The 21,631-nt window shown below is 37.8% G+C and overlaps 1 non-coding gene across 1 annotated transcript; it reads right to left on the bottom strand.

Moving 5' to 3' along the window:
• Nucleotides 1-12,597: 12,597 nt before the first annotated feature.
• LOC148852423 (small nucleolar RNA R71) lies at nucleotides 12,598-12,704 on the bottom strand. The gene has a single exon (XR_016100154.1). It is a non-coding gene; the product is annotated as a small nucleolar RNA R71 (small nucleolar RNA).
• Nucleotides 12,705-21,631: the final 8,927 nt, after the last annotated feature.

The following is a 21,631-nucleotide window of genomic DNA, read 5'->3' as shown; positions in this document are numbered from 1 at the left end:
CATAGCTCTTATTAGAGGATTTAAATGGAGGGACAGGGGTCTACATGCAACTACATCAAAATGTTCATGGGAGGTGATTGCTGTTACCAAATTTTAAGGGAGGTTTCAGCAGTGCTCAGAAACTTCAAGGGAGGTAGCAATTTACCCAAAAATAAAGATACGAGATTGCAACCCACCCTATGTTCTCCAACACCTTGCATTTCTTCTTGTGGTTCTATTTCTAGTACTTGTGTAACCCTGAGCTTCATTTATAATATTTTTTATCTATTTATGAAAGCAACAATCAAAGTATTGGTACCAATTATCATATCAAACAGTTTGGATGTGGATATGGATTCATACTTCGACAATGAATGGATGGGGATGAAAGACATAGAAACACTTGTCTATTATAGGGAAATACATACATATCACATAAATACAACACTAAATCAAAAGTTGGGTTATCTATGAATAAGATATAAACACATGAGAAATGTACACTTTAATAGGCCATATAAAGAGAAACATTACAATTAACAATATCGTGACACTAAAACATGTACACCATACAATAATTATAGCTCTATTTCAGTTTTCATAATTATAATTTTTAATTTTATTAATTTTTTGGGGGAAATTCATTTATTTAGTATTTTTATAAATAATGGTTCTCTTTTGTCAAATAATAAATATGTTTTCATTTTTAACATATAATTGTAAAATAAAACATATAAACATTTAAGGTAGATAAAATAGATTATTTTTATAATTTTTAGTTTTTATTGAAATTCCAGGGAAAGTTAAATCTTAAATTATTTATTTACATTTTGTGATTATAATTTTAGATTTTTATTGAGATATTGAGAAAAAGGGACAACCTTTACAAACCCTTGTGAAAAGCATGATTCCATCCCATGTCCCCGCTACAACCAGCTACAAACTTTACCAGCATGCTATCTAACCCGCTTTCTTTCTACAAGTGGCTTGTGCTGAAAAGCAGCAAAAGAGAACGAAAGGCGAAATCCTTCCTATGTGTTCTTCGTGGAGTACTGAATATATATATATATATATATATAAGCCGATATTATTTTTTCCAGTCTTCGTTGACTTGATTTTATAAAAATGGAAATTATACATAGTCGCAGATTTGTTTGTGAACCCCAAAGAAAGACCACATGATCATGATGTTTCGAAATTAAAGAATGAGGTGGAGAAAGCATCTGCTCCAATATGAGTATTTAAGTTTTCATTTGACAGCTGGTATCTGGGGGTCACGACTTACGAGCAAGGCATGTGACCTCAAAAATCCTGTTTTTGGAGGGAGTCAAACTAACTCTGTCCAAAAAAATTCTGTTTTTCGACGCTATCAATCCAAATCCAAATTCTAAGTGGAGACGTTAGATTTATATGTCACCGAACCCAAAAATCTCACCATCACTGCTTTAATTTACTCTTTGGTGGTAGTTGAGCAACACGTGCGAAAAGTAATAGGCTGTTCGTGGTGGCAACGAACTATTCGAGTTCGGTTTGGCTCAGTGGCCAAGTGCGAAAAGTAATTCATCATCGGTTTGTTTATTAATTGAATTAAGTTTGAGCGTAACGAAGGTTGAATCGTGAGGCTCACGAGTATAAAATAAAAATAATAATTTTATATGTATAATTTTATTTTTTTTTTAAACTCTTGCCTTGTAGTCGAGCTTGAACCAAGACAAGTTCGAACTTGTGAATTTTAATTTTGAATCGAGCCAAGTTCAAGTTCAAGTCTCTAGTTCGAATTGAGCTCGAGTCAAACATTATTTCTGCGAGCCAAGTTCGAATAGCCAAATGTTTGTCTTGGCTCGGCTCGAATCCACCCCTATAAACTATCTATTGGCCGATTCTACCTGATCAATCTAATCAAACCAAACCGAGTGTATGTGTTTTGGTTTTTACTTAATAATAGATGTAGGTTTTCTTGTTTTGTTGTAATTTATATTAAATAATAGGGTAAAAGATTTACACCTCCCCTAACATTTCACTTAAGGCTGTGTTTGGAAATGATGCAAATGGAGTATAAATCCCGGTTGAGGGTAAATTTGCACTCTAGTTCACTTTTGCCTTTGTCCGGCAACATTACATTTATGCATTGCCAAATGATAATAAACATTTTTTAATGCATATTTACATTGACAATAAAATGTAAAAGTACATCAATAAAAAAAAAGTAAATTTGCATTCAAGTGGGTTTTGATAAAAAAAAAAGGCATATATGCTTTATTGAATTTCGTGTTTGCATCCATTACAACTAAAAATCTTTTTGCTTAAAAGGTAAATTTGCCATTGCAAAACTGAGACCAAATCAGCCCCCCACAACATCCCACAGTACATTTCCGTTGTATATCGGAAACATCTCTCAATGATAATTTCAGAAATGATGATGTCATCATCAAAAGATATTCTTAATACACGGCAGGGGGGAATGTACTATCAGAGGTTGTGAGGGATTATCTTGTGGGGGGTTGATTTGAACTCTGCAAAACTAATCCAACTTTATAATTTATATACACCGTTTTACATTCTACATATTTGCATCATTTCCAAATGCAGCCTAAATACCTAAACATTCCTTCACTTTTTAAAATTGGATTTATACCTCCCACATAATTTTTTAAACCGTTATGTCTGATAGAAAAAGCAAAATGACTAATATAACTTAAATTAATTTTGGAATTAGATTAAGATGTAATGAATTCAAAGAAAAAACCATCATCTTAGACCTTGGAACAGCGAACTTAATTATTATTCATATTACCGTTGTATTTAATTGCCGCCAATAAGTTATAGGCTCCCTTTGGATGCAGTGCAAATACAAATATGTACTGTACATTTTTTGCAGAACCGGTCCATGTGTATGCAAAATAGGGCCGGACGTCTGGGAACTCTTTGCACTCTTGCTGTTTGTTTTCATATACAAAAATCTACCGACCATATTTGTTCATATTTGGCTTTTTGATGAATGCAAAAAATCACTTTCACACTTCGATGTATAATGACTGTTTTTCAAATACAAATTTAACCGTTGGCTCACTTTCTAAAACCATCCTGACTTGTCCAACGTTCTTTTATAAATGTTGAAGTATAAATTATCATTACAGCTAAACTCTGTAAATTTTTTATAGAACCTGCACCAAAAAACAAAAATTGAATAAAGATAATAAAAAATAAAACAATTACAAAAGAAAATAACAGGCCATTAAACAAATATAAAAAATAACAGACTAATTAATAAATAATAGAAAATAAAAAATGCAGGAAATCTTATTATAAATTCCAAAAAACAACAAAAAATATAATGTAAAACATAGAAATTGCATACAAATAACATAAATTGAATAAAAACATAAAAAGTACAATAATTACAGAATAAAATTGAATCTAATATTGGATAAAAATGGGAGTTGCCTAATTAATGTGTTGTCATCCCTGAGCAGACAGCCATGAGATTAACACCAACAGAAGAAAACAATGTGGGATCCTCCTGCCCATTGGTTTCTTGAGTAGTAAATGATAACAACTCCTACCAAAGTCTTTAAGGATTATGATTTCCCAATTAACTTAATCTCTAGTTCTGATTAAAAAATGATGCTATAGCTAAAGAGGAAAGGTAGTGGGTAATGTGGAATACAGGGCACAAAAGATTCAACTATAATATCTTTGAACTACTAACACCTACCAAAAAAATATCTTCAAATTGCAATTTTTTACCAAGGCATTGAATTTCTTCTGAAAGCCAACATTGTTGTCCAAATCACAAGGGTGGCTATACTGGGTTACAAATGAAAGATGGTTATAGTAGAACCCAGATGTAAAGAATGAATATCAGCTAATGAAACTACAAAAGTAACAAAAACAATTCAGAATATAACAACATTGTAGAAATTCTAAGATTGGATTTAGAAAACAGGATTTACTGCTACAAAGATCCAAGAGCTTTATGCTTATGATGTCAATAGTTGTAGTTATTATTTATTATTTATGGCATTAGGTAATTACTCTCTTTCTTCATATGAGATGCATAAAATATTGAATGAGTTATAGAACATAGTAAAAGAGTTATAAAACTATACCAAGAAACCATTTTATAGCAGCCATCACAGAGGGGGTGAGATCTTCTACAGGGGAAAAAATCAATTACATTACATTTGAAGTAGTGCACCCCACAACACCCTCCACTAGATACTACCAAAATGTGAATTTATGCCAACATTCAAAGGCCTTAAATGGTTTCAAACTAGCCATGTCTACAAATAGCACGCGGCAGCAGTTTGCCTCTCTAGCTCATCACACTCTCCTAAACTCATCATCAACTATCCCAGCATCTACAGTCTCTGTCATGGAATTCTATGGCGACAGAGCCTTTTGGAGCTTCATTGATGAAGAACCAAAGACCATTCCATTTTAGCTAGTATCAACCTTGGATAGGAAACCCCAGATCATGCAGCCTTTGGAACCTTGTAGTGGACAAATTTACAAAGAGGCCACCAAGAAAAAAAGGAATTATATCTCTGGTGGCAGCCACCTCTTATTCCTCATTTGGTTCTTATTTCTTGTCTTCCTCAAAGTTGCTTTCACTAGAGCCTTCCTGAATTCTCTTTTTCTTCACCAGGCTACTCCACAAGGCAAGAAAATTCCCATATAGATTCCAACCTATGCAAGAAAATTCCCCTATAAATTCCAACCTTACTCATTTCTGTTGTTTGATATCATGGCATAAGAGACCACACTACCAAGGATGATTTTTTTTTTAATTATTAAGACCTAAACCTGGATTGTCTTCTGATGAAGGCAGATTTGGCCCTCCACTGACATTATGACACATGGCATCTCGGAACAACTGGGTGATACCCCAGAACCACCTAGGTGATAACTTGCCTTAGCCAAAATGGTGGAGTCCCAGCCAATGACCAAGCGACCTGTCTCTATTGCCGACCTGGCGACTTGCCCCCGCTGCCGATCTGGTGACCTGGCGACCTGGCGACCTGCCTCTAGTGCCAACCTGGCGACCTGCTTCCGTCGTTGACCTGGTAACCTACCTCCTCCACCGACCTGATGGAAACCTACTTGGCAACCTCATCCACAACTCAGGCCGGCTAGCAGCACCTCGTCCAAGGCCGACCTATGGTACCTCGTTAGTACCGACCAAAGCAACCTCAACATGAGGAGCGACCTCCCTCGAGGGCTTGCCGACCTGATTGAGGTCCAGGTGGCGACTTACGAGACGTTCTCACCGACAAATTCTGCATGCATCCCATCACTCTCGAGTCTCTCGGAAGTTAGCTCTCACACCGAATGTTTTGGAGGAAACCAAGTAAGGAGCAAAGATTGACCTATGTGCACGACTACCTCCAAGGACTTCGGAGCAACTAGGCACGTCTTCACAGAGACCCTGGATGCGTCGCATGATGCCCATGCCAAACAATGCCTATATAAAGGCCTTACCTCCAACCTTAGAAGGGACATGCACAATTTAGTTCTCGCAGCTCTCTAGCTCTCTTATTTTCAACTCTCTCACAAAATCTCCGCATTGGCTGACTTAAGCATCAGAGTGCCCACACCGAGTAAAGCAACCTGAGCACTCTAACACCATTTCCTTACAAATTGCATCAGAGCCACCTCTCCAACTTGTCACCAATCATCTAGGCATCAGAACCAACTCTCCAACTCATCACCAGTTAGCTAGGCGTCAGAACCACCTTTTCAGCTCGTCACCATTCAACTAGGCATTAGAGCCATCTCTCCAGCTCGTCACCATCCAGGTAGGCATCAGATCCACCTCTTCAGCTCGTCACCAATTAGCTAGGTGTCAGAGCCACCTCTCCAACTCGTCTCCATTTAGCTAGGCATCAAAGCCATCTCTCTAGCTCGTCACCATCCAGCTAGGCATTAGAGACACCTCTCCAACTTGTCACCATTCATCTAGGCATCAGTTGCCACCTCTCCAACTCATCACCATCCAGCTAGGCGTCAAAGCCACCTCCCAAATTTTCACCTTTCAACTAGGCATCCAAGCCACCATCCAGGTAGGAACCATTTCAGCTAGGCATTTGAGTCACCAGCTAGCCGGGAGCTACCAAAACGTGCATCATCAATTGAAATCATCTGTGAAAAATGCTACAAAAGGCTATATTCTCACCCAATTCTCTGAGCCTCAAGTAATAACATCCTTAAGTAGCAACAACAACACTTGACCAAAAGAACCCCCTCGGGGGGCAGAAGCAAAATGATTAGCTAAAATGAGTTCTCACAGTCTTGCCCAGATAGAATCTCCTTAATTGTGAGGCCACTCCCATATGTCGAGCCCTACGTGCTCTCTATGAGAGTTGACGGCCAATAGAATGTGAGGCCACCCCATAGGTTGAGCCCTCCATGGTTCCCATGGGAGTTGGTAGCCAACAAACTATGAGGTTGCACCACAGATCAAACCCTCCATGCTTTACATGGGAGTTGATGGCCAACATGTTATGGAGCTGCCCTCATAAGTCAGTCTTGCTGAGGTGACGAAGTGTCTATAGGCTGAGGTGCTAAGAGCAAAACTGGACTGTCAAAGTTCCACCAACTTGGAGACTTGCCTCCGCGAACCTAGTGACCTGGCTACCTGGAAGCCTGCCTCCAACTTGGCGACCTACCTCTACTGACCTGGCAACACACATAATCAGCCTAAATGAGCCTTATTAGCCCCAACGAACTGCAGTCACCCATGCAGGTTGAGCCTTTCAAGGTTCCCATGCGAGTTGGCAACCTGCAGTTAGTAAAATTGCCCCCACAAGTTGAGCTTCTTGTGGCTTATCATAGGAGTAGACGACCAACACCTTAGAGGACTAACATAGTGCAGCCTTGACACCAATCCATTATTTAAATTCCAACATCAGCATCAAGGACCCCTAAGCCGACCTTGAGCTCATCTCATCTTGGGAGTGGGGGCAATTGATGAGGGCAGATGTGGCCCTCCACTGACAAGAGACACATGGCATCTCGGAACAACTGGGTGACACCCCAGAACCACCTAAGGATAACTTGCCTTAGCCAAAATGATGGAGTCCCAGCCGACGACCTATCAACCTGCCTCTGCCACTGACTTGGCGACCTACCTCTCGCGCCGACTTAGTGACCTGGCGACCTACCTCCACCGGCCTAGTGGAAACGTAGCTGTTGACCTCATCCACAACTCAGGGTGGCTAGCAGCACATCATCTAGGGCCGACCTGTGGTACCTCGTTAGTACCGATTGAAGCGACCTTGACGTGAGGAACGACCTCCCTCGAGGGCTTGTCGACCCGATTGAGGTCCAAGTGGCGACTTGCGAGATGTGCTCGCCAATGAATTCTTCATGCATCCCATCACTCCCGGGTCTCTCGGAAGTCAGCTCTCACACCAAATGTTTTGGAGGAAACTGAGTAATGCACAAAGATTGGCCTACATGCATGACTACCTACGAGGAATTCGGTGCAGTTAGGCACGTCTTCCTAGAGATCCCGAACGCGTTGCATGATGCCCACGCCAAACAATGCATATATAAAGGCCTTACCTCCAACCTCAAAAGGGACATGTGTAATTTAGTTTTCGCAACTCTCTAGCTCTCTTACTTTTGGCTCTCTCACAAAATCTCCACATTCACTGACTTAAGCATCATAGTGCCCACCCCAGGTAAAGTAACCGGGCACTCTTAAACTATTTCCTTGCAGGTCACATCAGAGCCACCTCTCCAGCTCGTCACCAATTAGCTAGGCATCAGAACCACCTCTCCAACTCGTCACCAGTCAGCTAGGCATCAGAGCCACCTCTACAGCTCATCATCGTTCAGGTAGAAATCGGAGCCATCTCTTCAGCTCGTCACCATCCAGATAGGCATTAGAGCCACCTCTCCAACTCGTCACCAATCAACTAGGCGTCAGAGCCACCTCTCTAGCTCGTCTCCATTCATTTAGGCATTAGAGCCATCTCTCTAGCTCATCACCATCCAGCTAGCCATCAAAGCCACCTCTCCAGCTCATCATCATTCAGTTAGGCATTAGGAGCCACCTCTCCAACTTGTCACCATCCAGCTAGGTGTCAGAGCCACCTCCCAGCTCGTCACCATTCAGCTAGGCATCTGAGTCACCAACTAGTCGGGAGCTGCCAAAACTCGCGTCATCATCTTCTATTCAGACTTTCTTCCAACATACCAGCTGACTTTTTTCTTCTAAAGTTTGTTTGGTAGGCAAATATTATGATAAGTTAGAAATAATATGCATTGTATGATAAGTTAGAAATAATATTATGATAAGCAAAACTCAAAGAAAGAAAAACTCCAACCAACACCCAAAAAACCATCATCAGTCCAACAATTTAAAAATAGCAAACATATGCATTGTATGACTAGTTCTGAATAGAGATTTTAGAAATAAGAAAGAGCAAGAAAGAGCAAGATAAAGAAGAAGATGTTGTTGTATTAACTAGACAACAAACTAATGAATTGTGAAGAGAAGAAAATTATATATATATATATATATATATATATATATATATATATATATATATATATATATATATATATATATATGTATTAAAAACCTGTTTACAACCATAAATCACTAAACCTAATTTCTATGGAAAGTATAAACCTATAGCAATCTCTATGAGCGACAGAGACAGGTATATACCTCTAGTCCAACATATATATACATATAAAGAAGAGCAATTTGTTAGTTGATAAGGTTTATCGTTTTCCTCCGATTCAAGCGGAGCCAGGATGAGTCTTGTCGAGATCCTGAGAAATTCGGGGTCCGTTGGGGAGGCCTTTGGAGTCGATTACATGGCATTTCAGCTCTTTGGTTCCAAACTGGTACTTCGGTTCTTTAGTCCCTAACTGGATTGGATGTCGAGGTGCTTTTATGCCAAGATGGTTTTTGGACTGAGGTGACTGAATATCCGAGCTCTGAATATTGCGAACTGGGTTTTTTCGGCTGAATTATCACCCCTCAAGCAGATCGTGTCCACGTGACCCCTTCCTATTAGGTCGTGCTAAATCACCTTCATCACACCATAGTCGACGACATGAGACTCCACCAAGGGCACTACATTGGGGATTTTGTTCAGTATCTGCACAAGGGTTTAGAACTTAGAAGACAAAACTACTTCAAGTTGAGAGTTGAGACAGGTATTGAAAGCTGTATTGTATTTAGCCTACTCCAATTAAGCTTTTGTTAATTCAGCATCTTAATTCTCAATACCTATGTAGTGCTTGAAATGTGTGTTTTGATCTCAACTAGAGAGAGAGTGAGAGAAAGAGCACCCATGATTTTTCCATACATGTATGTTAAATTCATGGAAGTATAATACAGCTGGATTAATTCTCATGCTTTTCCTATACAAAGCTTGATTCTCATTCTTTGAGAGTGGTGCTGGGATTCTCTATAAGCAAAACCTCTAAATAAGATTATGCAAGCATGGGAATCATACAACACATTTAGGGAATATCTTTCAATTTAACATACATATGTCCTGAGTGGATGATATGTGTGCATAGAATTTTTGCTTGCAGGATTCCTGTTCCATAAGAAAAACTAGGGTTTTCCAAGAATCAGTAAAAAAATTATTAAAATAAAAGAGAGGACAAGGGGAGAAATAATGCAATCCAACATCAATAAAAGCAAAACTTGACGCACCCAACTGTACAAAAGCGCATGGCAGACCACAAAGACCAAACAACCAGTTAACCAAAAAAAAAAAAAAAAACAAAACTAACCAAGACCCACCACCACACTAAAAAGCCTGAACCACACCTAGACACCCCTACAACACTATTGAGTTTTTACCGCATATCCAAAACATGTTGTTGTCACTTTTTCAATGAAGCTTTTTCTTTTTCCCCTAATCTTTTGAAGGCTATGTGTTGGCGGGGTTTTTAGCTTTAATGGACATTTTCATAAGTGCTTTTTTGACAAGTGCTTCTAAAAAATGCTTAAAAATTGTTTGGTGAGGTGATTTTTTGCCATGCCTTTTCTAATGAAAAAAGTGCTTATTTCACGACATTGTTTGGTTCAAAATGGATTTTTCTCAATATAAAGACAATATTACCCCCAATCATGTACAATCCTAAAAGATATGTATAGACATCATTTTCGTCAATAAAATTATGATATTAAGTCTCTGTTTGGAAAGAATACAAATACAAACATGTATGATACAGATACATACAAAATAATACAAAATACAGAATATTGCATTCTAAATATTTGTATTTGTACTCCTTAGCTTCCAAACTGAGCCTAACCAACAAATTGTTAATCCATGGATGTTCTCACACCAGTACCAAGTGGTCTGACTGACATCCAAACCTAATTTATTTGATCTAATTTCTGCCTTTTTTATAAATTATGATACTTACCAATATAAAGCTTGATTGATTTTAAGTAGAAAACTGATGAAAATAAAATTTATCATATTTTATCCCCTAATATTCTATCTTTTATACTGAATTAGTACTTAATTAGACTCATATTTCTTGTATTTTCGGTTCAGGGCATGAAAGAAGGCATCAGGAGCAAAGAAAGACATCGGATGATTTTTCACAGTTTCGACATCGTTCAGTAATCTGGGCCTAACTCGCGCATCCGAACTCCAATTGAACTGATTCAAGACCCACTAGAAAGATAAGAGAAAAATCCACAACTTTCATATTTTAGACTTTCATAGATTCGGCTTGCATCAAAGTCAAATCTAGTCCCGAAGTCGGGGCAAATTCGTAAGAATGCCCAATCTGCAGCTGAAGCCCAACTTGTAGAAAAGCCTGGCTGAAGCCCAATTCACAGAGGAGGTTTAATACGAATCCAATAACAAGAAACTGAGAAGATTCCATTCAGATCTAAATTCTTGATGTAATCTTAAAAAGATAAAGGGATTGAGTTCATTAGATAAAGAGATAAGAGTAGGAATAGAATAGGACTTTCTATTCTTGTAAGATAAACTTCAAGAGGAAGTAGGAGACCACCCCCTCCCCTTTAAGCTATATAAAGGAGGGGGCGGACCAGCTTTAGGATCACTCAATCTTGGGAATTGAATCACGAATTGAACAGAGGATCTATCAAGAAAGGAGAAAAGAATTCAAAAAACTTGGGGGAAGAGGATCAAGAATTGAAGAAACTTCAAGAAGAAGGTGGCGGCAAGAAGAGGAGATCTCAGCACCATGAGCAAATTCATGAGTTCTTTCTTTCCCTTTGTTTGCTTTAATTCTTTTATTATGAACTGATTTATTTTTAGCTAGGGCTGTGGAAAGCCTAACCATGTTAATGAATATCTTTTTATCTTTATGATTTATCCAAGATTGTGATTTCCTTATAGTCTATGAATTATTGTGCTTAATGCAATTAAGAGCTTGGCCACCTCTTAATTGATTTGTGTTATGTGGATAAACCGAGAGAGAAATTCACATAATCGACTGAATAATTCATAGTGTGAATTGAATGGTATATAGAGATACATATACATGATTCATCTGAATTTAATGGTTTTTTTTTTACTTAATGCATTTTCATCTTGAGAGCTCTACTCGAGAGATCGAAGGGTTACCTGATGGATGTAGTTTTAGTATATCTCGAGAGAGAATATTAAATAAAATTGGAAACACCTCAGATTATGGGAATGACAAATAATCTTGGTTAATCGAATCCATTAATATTCATTACATTGGTTAGGTGGACCTAAAAGTCTTAGCGATTTCATCCATTGCATATTCAGTTAGTGATCACCCTTGCTTTTATTTTCTTTTTCTAGTTTTTATTTCCAGTAGTTCTTGCTCAAATCTAAATTTTGATCGTGCAAATAATTAGGGAAGGCTGTAGTTCTAATAGTTATTTTGTTAAATCCTTGTGGGAACGATATTTTTATACTACTTGATAACTAGTGCACTTGCTAGGGTTATATTTATAGCTATCAAGTTTTTGGTGCCGTTGCCAGGGATTTAATCCTAAAATAATATTAGAACTTGTTAACCTTGATTAATTTTGATTTTTTTTTCTATTTTTAATTATTATTTTATTTTGTTTTTATTTTTATTTTTATTTTATTTCGTTCAAATTCTTGCTGTTTTTATTTTATTTTTATTCTACTTGTTCGATTTCTTGTTGGTTCCGATTTACTAGTGCATGACACGCACTAGACAGGAAGGACTAGTTGAATTCGATCCAGAAATTGAAAGGACCATTCACTTGTCGCAAAGGGCCGAAAAAGGTAAGACAATATAGGAGGTTGTTATTGGCGAACCAGCAAAAGAGTTGGAAGGAGAGATGGTAGAAGGAAATCGCACGCTATTGGACTATGCACGTCCAAACATTCATGCTTTGAAATCAAGCCTGCAATAATTTAGATGATCCAAACAAGTATTCAGTTTAGTGGGTTACCAAGTGATGACCCTAATGCACACATTGTTAACTTTTTGGAAATATGTGATACTTTTAAACATAATGGAGTTAGTGATGATGCTATTAGGCTTAGATTATTTCATTTTTCATTGCATGATAGAGATAAAGATTGGCTTAACTCACTCCCTGCAGGAAGTGTCCTCACCATGGGTAAATATTTTCCACCCTCTAAAACAGCAAAGTTAATAAATGATATTACTACTTTTGCTCAATTTGAGAGGGAATCCTTGTATGAAGCATGTGAATGATTCAAGGAGATTCTTAGGAAGTGTCCTCACCATGGGATACCAACTTGGCGACAGATTCAAACTTTTTATAATGGTATTACTCCCCTTTAATCGATCCATTATTGATGCAGCGCAGGTGGTACAATCATGAGGAAAAATCCAGAGGAAGCATATGACCTAGTGGAGGAGATGGTATCAAACAGCTACCAGTGGAGCAATGACCGAACCAATCAGAGGGGAGTACACCACATCAATTCCTTTGCAACCCTATCTACGCAAATAGCTAATCTGAACAAGAGACTGGATAATTTTAGTATTGCAGTCATTAATACACCATCTAGTATCTCATGCAATTTATATGGTCAAATAGGACATACTAATTCTAATTGTCAATTAAATAGTCATTTTTATTTCCCATGAGAATGCTAATTTTATCTCTCATGCTGGCAGATCAAACTTCAACCCATATTCAAATACATACAACCCAGGGTGGAGGAGTCATCCAAACTTTTCATGGAGCAACAATCAACCAATGGCACCCATGGGATTCCAACAACAGCTGCCTCCACAAGAATAAAAAAGAGTAATCTAGAAGAAATGATCTCTAAGTTCATTAATGCTACTGAAGCAAGGTTCCAAGAGCATGATAAGACGTTCTTAAGTCATGAAGCATCAATCAAGAACTTAGAAGTTCAAGTGGGGCAGATTGTAAATCTATTGTCGGAAAGAAGAAAGGGACGATTGCCTAGCAATATAGAGAAGAACCCAAGGGAGCAAGTGAATGGCATTCATGAGACTTAGAATGATGACAAGGAAGTTGAGGCAGCCAATTCTCAAATGGAGATCGAAGAGAGTACACCTAAACTGAATTTAGATGCTATTAAACTTCCTCTCCCTTACCCTGAAAGAGTTTTGAAAGATAACTTGGATGAGGAAGTTAAGAAGGTTCTGAACTATTTGGAAGACGGTCAAGAAGGACAAGGTAATGCTCATTATATTATGTTGTCAGTTTCTAATAAGAGACCGTTACCCTCTGTTTTGCAGGCCCCTATTCCATATTTAAACCCAACCATGATGGATGGCAGGGGAGCACACCGAAAGCTGAAACCACGAGAGTTAGAGGATCTGATTCATGATAGGGAAGTTTGTTTTTCCTTTTTCTTTTTTACATTTCTAGTTTAGTTTTGCTGCCATTTCTTTGCATTTAACCTCACATTGGGGACAATGTAAGTTTTAAGTGTGGGGGAGGGGATTTAGGATTTAGGATTTAGGTTAGAATTTTTTGATTTAGGTCATTTTTTTTTTATGATTCATACAAAAAAAATCAAAACCTCAACTCTTTTGAAATCAATTGAAACAATGTTCTAGGAAAATTCTTGTGAACCTAGTAATGAGGTACGATCAAGGGGTACGTGACTTATCTAAAGCCATTTCCAGTTAAGCTAGTTCTAAATTCAGGTTTAAGTAAATGGGATAGTTATTTTACCATTGCTACAATTGGTAGGATGGAGCATAAAATGCACTTACCAACCAAGTAATTCAATAGTAGGATGGAGTATAAAATGCACCTACCAACCAAGCAATTCAATAGTGGGATGGAGCATAAAATGCACCTACTATCCAGCAAATTCAACAGTAGGACAGAGCATAAACTGCACCTACTAGTTGAGTGATCCAAAAGTGAGACGGAGCATAAAATGCACTCACTCCCAAAAAAAAAGAGAGAGAGAGGTTTTCCCTGATTTACTACCTGGTTTGTAGTAGCAAGAATTGGATTGGCTGATAGATGAGTTGAATATAATTTGGTTGTGTTGATTTAATGGTTTGCAATAGTTAACCTAGAATATTTGTGGAGAAAGAGGAAGGAGAGTTGAGTTTAAAAATCGGTAGGAAAGTTAGCTTTTTCTTGCTTGAGTTTTGTCTTGCCCGAGGACGGGCAAGAGTTTAAGTGTGGGGGGATTTGATGAGAATAAAATCTATCATATTTTATCCCCTAATATTCTATCTTTTATACTGAATTAGTACTTAATTAGACTCATATTTCTTGTATTTCGGTTCAGGGCATGAAAGAAGGCATCAGGAGCAAAGAAAGACAAATCGAATGATTTTTCATAGTTTCGACATCGTTCAGTAATCTGAGCCTAACTCGCATATCAGAACTCCGATTGGGCTGATTCAAGACCCACTGGAAAAATAAGAGAAAAAGACACGACTTTCATGTTTTGGGGTTTCATAGATTCGGCTTGCATTGAAGTAAAATCCATATTCGAAGTCGGAGCAAATTCGTAGGAAGGCCCAATCCGCAGCTGAAGCCCAATTTGCAGAAAAGCTTGGTTGAAGCCCAATTCACAGAGGAGGTTTAATATGAATCCAAGAATAAGAAACTGAGAAGAGTCCTTTCAGATCTAAATTCTTGATGTAATCTTAAAAAGATAAAGGGATTGAGTTCATTAGATAAAGAGATAAGAGTAGGAATAGAATAGGACTTTCTATTCTTGTAAGATAAACTTCAAGATGAAGTAGGAGACCACCCCCTCCCCTTTAAGTTATATAAAGGAGGGGGCGGACCAGCTTTAGGATCACTCAATCTTGGGGATTGAATCACGAATTGAACTGAGGATCTATCAAGAAAGGAGAAAATAATTCAAGAAACTTGGGGGAAGAGGATCAAGAACTGAAGAAACTTCAAGAAGAAGGTGGCGACAAGAAGAGGAGGTCTCAGCACCATGGGCGAATTCATGAGTTCTTTCTTTCCCTTTGTTTGCTTTAATTCTTTTACCATGAATTGATTTGTTTTTAGCTAGGGCTGTGGAAAGCCTAACCATGTTAATGAATATATTTTTATCTATATGATTTATCCAAGATTGTGATTTCCTTATAGTCTATGAATTATTGTGCTTAATGCAATTAAGAGCTTGGCCACCTCTTAATTGATTTGTGTTATGTGAATGAATCGAGAGAGGAATTCACATAATTGACTGAATAATTCATAGTGTGAATTGAATGATATATAGAGATATATATACATGATTCATCTAAATTTAATGGTTTTTTTTTTTACTTAATGCATTTCCATCTTGAGAGCTCTACTCGAGAGATCAAAGGGTTACCTAATGGATGTAGTTTTAGTATATCTCGAGAGAGAATATTAAATAAAATTGCAAAGACCTCAGATTATGGGAATGACAAATAATCTTGGTTAGTCGAATCCATTAATATTCTTTACATTGGTTAGGTGGACCTAAAAGTCCTAGCAATTTCATCCATTGCATATTCGGTTAGTGATCACCCTTGCTTTTATTTTATTTTTCTAGTTTTTATTTCCGGTAGTTCTTGTTAAAATCTGAATTTCGATTGTCTAAATAATTAGGGAAGGCTATAGTTCTAATAGTTATTTTGTTAAATCCCCACGGGAACGATATTTTTATACTACTTGATAACTAGTGCACTTGTTAAGGCTATATTTATAGCTATCAAAAACAAAAAATAAGAATGAAAATTGTATATGGTTGAAGATTGTTGTTCTGCAAGTTTAGAGAGATGAGAATAGGAAGAAAAAAGTGAAGAAGATGAGGTGAGGGTTTTAGATTTGACGAAGGTATTTTAGTATTAAGAAATGATTAAATGAGCAAAAATGGGATGGAAAATATGAATAAGCGTTTCTTCAAAACCCAAGAAGTGAGAAGCTGCTCAATAATAGGGGTGCTTATGGTTCGGTTAACCGAACTGTGGGGTGATTTTCTAGACTGAACCAATCTACTCGGTTTTTAAATTCAATTGAACCAAAATCGAACCGATGCAATCGGATAATTGTGGTTTAGTTTTTTGATTTTTTTATGCACTAAAGATTAAAATAAAAGGAAAAAACCTTCCTCTTGTAGAAGAGGCTGAGAGAGATGAGTGATTGAGTTTGAGACTAAGAGAGAAGAGACTAAGTAAGTCTGAATGAGTGTCGAGTAAGAGAGAGAGAGAACAAAGAGTAGGGCTGACCCGTTGGGGAAGAAGAAGAAGAAGAAGAAGAGTCTGAGAGAGAGAACAGAGAGTGAGATAGATGTTAAGATGAACAATAGCTCTAGTCGACTGCAGAGTACATAGTTTCTCCTCCTTTTGGTCGACCTTCTCTTAGCATCTCTCGATCATGTTGGAATAGACAGAGAAGGCATTCCTGAAGCAAACGAAGGTGTTCCTATGTTCAAAGAAAATTGGAAAGGGGAATAGGCTCGGGAAGGGTGGAAATCGTTTCTGGTGTGGAAAAGCATTTATGGGTTTCAAGACATCGAGAGAAGCTATTGAAGACTCTTCGTGCTCTCTCTCTCTCTCTCCATCTAAGAAATATATGTGAGAAAGAAGACAAAATAAAACAAAAAAAAAAATTAATTTCTTATAATTACTTGTCCCAAATTAGCAAAAGTTAGATTTCTGTATCCAACACGCGTGCAAGCATTGGTATGTTCTCCACACCAACCAATCAGACCATCCAAATTCTGAATCTTTGATTCATTGTTTGAAGTAAGTCTTGAACACCAAACTAGAAAGGTGTCGAGAAAAGCATTGATTTGTTCGTATTTTCTTACATTGGAAACTGGAAAGGTGCGTCATTCGAAGACTGTCAGAGTTAGATTGAGAGATTGCTAGACAACCCTGACTTACAATGACAGGTTCGACTTTTGAAGAGAAAGGCTGAAAATCGATTTTTTTTTATTTGATTTTCAAAAAAATTAAATATACATATATAATATCGGTCGATTCAGTTAATCACCGGTTTTTTAAATGGTTAACCGAAACCGAACCAAAACTGTCAATTTTTTGAAAACACCAAACCAATTGATTCCGTTAACTGATTTTTTGGTTCAATTTCGATCAATTTTCTCCATGGATTCAATTTTTCAGTTTTTTTACTCACCCTTACTCAGTAATGGCTTTTTCACCAAATAAAAATTGGGGGTGCTTTTTGCTTCCAAAATACAATTAGCATTAAAAGCAATTATTTTAAGCCACGCCAAACGCAACCTAAGAGCAGCCAAGACTAGCTCTGACTTTTTTCTTGTAATCGCTACAAATCCACAGAGGACTGACGGGAGCGGTCATCATCAACACAGGACTTACAGGAGCGGTCCTTCAGTGACATTAATTATTGTGACTAAAGTCTCCATCTGACAGCCTATAGTTACCCTGTTTTATATGGATTTACTTAAATCTATTCTATAATTTTATTTTACAGAAATACCCGCACCTCTGACACATCGTAGAGAAAAAGAATGTGCAAAGAGAACGAAATAAAGAGGTTTTCTGTGTCCGGGCAAAAATGCTATTTTTATTTTTATTTTTGTAATTAAATTTATTTAATTGGGCATTAGATTCAAAACAGTCATTTTTTAGACATGGGCAGGATCATATTTGCAAATTACAGAGGGTATTTTAATAAAATTCAAACTATATGATACATTTTAATAAATTCATGAAACTTAAGAAATGTTTTAGTAAATGACCCTAAATTCAGCAGAACAGCGCTCAACTAGTCATTTAGCATAAGCCCTACAGTTTGTCATTTGACACCATGCCGACATGTATAAAGATGGGGATTATACCGACTGATTTCGTTTCAGTTTTAGTTATCAGTTTTCCAAAAACCAATAGTACTGATTCAATACAAGAAAAAACCCCACGATTCGATTAACCAAATCGTAAACACCCTTAAGCCCTAGTTCTATTCATTTAGAACTATATAAATACATTCTTGATAAATTGTAGTTCCTCGAGGTGAGAATCACTGATGCATGTCTACATTCTTTTGGTGACTCCATCGAACAGGCAACTCCAACTTCAAGTACTAATGAGATCAAGCACTCATGCAATTTTTTTTTTTTTTTTTCTTTCAGATGCGTGTTCTAAAACAACATCATCTTCGCCTTCATCTTCAAAAAGATCATCTTCTAAAACAACATTATCGGTTCATTATCTTTGGGGCACGTTGTACCGGTGTTGGTGATGATCCTCATCCAGTCCCTCTAAATCAGCTAGAACTGAGGTTATCCCTCCCAAGTGGATGATGTGTCATAGCCTACTTTAGAATCCATAAGCGTGCTAACTAGATAAAGACAACCCGCCATGTAGGTTAGTACCCCAGAGGTCGGCTGGCTACTCAAGTCATTGGCTACCTAAGTTGGGGAGGTCAAACTAGTGTCTGAAGCCCTTGGCTTGCTCCCCGTGGTAACTTCTCTGTTCTACTATGGAGCGACCTACCAATCTTCCATCAATTAAGAAATAGGTTGGGTTAATTAGCTTGGGCTAGTCTAACTAGGTGCGACCTACCTGTATGTGGTGTTGAGGTGCTATTAAATAGTTCAAGCTCACTACATGGTTCTATGTGATTTGAAGGACAAATCACCCCCATTAATTACCCCCACTCCCGAGCCTGAGGTGCCAAGCTCATCGAAGAGTATAGCTCAGTCTTGGGTGATTATGGCCTAGCACTTTGACGCTGGTTGGTCATCGGGTCGTGGTTCAATATAGAACCGATTTTCCCATTTTAGATAGTCTAATTGGTAATGTATTAGGCATGTGCAAACGTTACATGGGAATTAGGCTTTGTGGACATAAAAAAATGTGCTAAATTCATTTTTGGGCTTGGAAAGATGAACCATCACACCCTTTTGATCTGTCAGATTGATTCAAGCTCGACATTTGATTGATTGGGTTCTCCGTCTATAAATAAGGGACTGTGGGAGGTCCCATTTGCATATATTTTTCTAAGCTTCGAGTAAGGTTGGAAAGCTTGGCGTAGTTGGTTAAGGTCATTGAGGTTGGTTGTTTCTTGTAGTCTTTTAGCGGGTCCTCTTCTCTTTCTTTTCCTTTTCCTTTTCCTTACTTCTTAAATTATGTTTGTTAGAAAGTCTGAGGGAGAGGGGCAGTAGGCTATTCACACCGAGGAAGGATGCTTTGTTCATGAATAGCGAGGTTTCCAAAAAGGGGCCTTGATCTCCCGTTATCAACCCAAAAATAGGTCGTAGTTCAACTTGACCGAGCTTTCACCTGAGGAGGTGGTGCAACTCATAACCCAATATAAAATCCCAAATCAGTAATAGTGGTGCCTTCCTATCAAGGGCCAAATTCGTTAGGAACACAAGAAGAACGAGCTCTACATCTTTGAGCAAGCCTTGGCGGCCGAGCTCAGGTTCCCACTTCACCCCCTCATGGTCAAGGAGTTGGAGTACTATAGTATCTCAATTGCTTAGCTTCACTCGAATACCATTAGAACCCTTGTAGGTACAATTTCATTCTATCACCATTGTGACTTCCCTTTGACCTTTAAGAACTTCACCGACCTCTGTCACTTGAAGAGAAACCCCTCGACTATCACCTGAGGGGTGATCTAGACTTCCAATCACATAAAGTCACATGGAGAGCCCAAACCGTCCAATCACATAAAGTCACATGAAGACCAATGGGTCACTCCACAGTAAAACGTAGCACATCACCTCAGGGAGCAAGTCAATGACTTCATATGCTAGCTTGACCTCCCTGACCTAGGCAAACAATGACTTGAGTAACCAGTAAACCTTTGGGGTACTAACCTACATGATGAGCTGTCCTTATCTGGTTAGCACAGTTATCAATTCCAAAGTAGACGGCAACACGTCATCCAGTCGATAGGGATAACCCTGATTCCACCCACTTCGAAGGGACTGGATGAGGATCATCGTCAATGTTGGTAGAATGTGTCCCAAAGATAATGGATCCCAAAGATTATAAAAAGGCACCTCCTTGCCTTTATGCGCGATTTAGTGCATACATGCTTTCTATCTCTTTGAATCTCACTTAGCTTTCTTGCTCACTAAGCTCGGCTAACTTAAGCATTAGAGTGCCTAGTCCAAGTCCAAACCCCTTGGTACTCTGATCTCTTGCTACTTGAAGATCGACCCACCAACCTCAACACTCACTCATCCAAGCTGTCCTCCAGCAAGGAAGAAAAATAAATTAAAATAATTAAATAAATAAGGCTGCTTTTCTTGATTTTCATTAAAGAGCCATCCGGTTAAAGGTTTGGCTAATATGAAACCTTGTCTACTTGTCACAGCTTTAAGGGACTTGGAAAAATCCCTTACAAAGTCCAATTTCATTAGATCGAAAATGCTTTTAAAAATCCTATAATAATACATAACCTGCCAGATTGAGATTTCTTCCTTTAAACATTATTTCTTGTCATATATTTATAATTAATTTTTCTGTTTGTAAATTTTGTTCCGGAGGAAAATTTACACTTACAATGGTTTATGTGAAAGTGAGAGTAATTTTTTTTTAATTGGATGAATTTTAATGGAAGGATAAGATAGTGTATATCCATATAATTGACTCCTATGGTTCAACAGTGACTCTTACAATATCGTTTGTCTTAATTATCGTGCTTTCTTAAAATACACACATTTATCCCTAATAAATTTAATGAATAAAGAATAATTTGTCCAATAAAAAATTCAGAAAATGAGACCATATTTACATACATGCAAAACCCTATTATTTATACCGTGCCCTAAAGTCCGCCTTACCCCAATCCCGAGCTGATGTAATTTATACAGACTGAGAGTAACAGGAGGGTTTTTTTACTCAATAAGCTCCCATCATTGGGGTCTTAAATGCTCCTGTGCCTTGGAGGAAGATAATATATATTTTTCTGTTTGCTATAGATCAAAAAATATTATTTATAAAAACTGCTGCTTAGCTTTTGAGTGATTCATTGCCTCCTGGTATTACGGAAGGCCACCCCTTCACACATTCAAAGAATAGTTTTATTGCGCTGTAGTCCATTTCTTCTCTAGCAAGGAAGAAGCCTCCCTTCCTTTCAACAATCAAGATAAAAGATGAAAGACTGGAAGTATTCACAGGTTTTTCTTTATAAGTTCAGTGTGAATGGGGCTAGTAGAGGTAATCCTGGACAAAGCGGAGGTAGAGTTGTTGGAAATGCTCAGGATGCTTTCCTTTTATCATT

The sequence above is a fragment of the Nelumbo lutea genome, chromosome 5 (genome assembly GCF_056320005.1).
Source record: "Nelumbo lutea isolate HS-2025 chromosome 5, American lotus-T2T, whole genome shotgun sequence".
In the NCBI taxonomy this organism is placed as follows: domain Eukaryota; kingdom Viridiplantae; phylum Streptophyta; class Magnoliopsida; order Proteales; family Nelumbonaceae; genus Nelumbo; species Nelumbo lutea.
The sequence above is the reverse complement of the archived record's forward strand: the minus strand, read 5'-3'. Positions and strand labels throughout refer to the sequence as shown.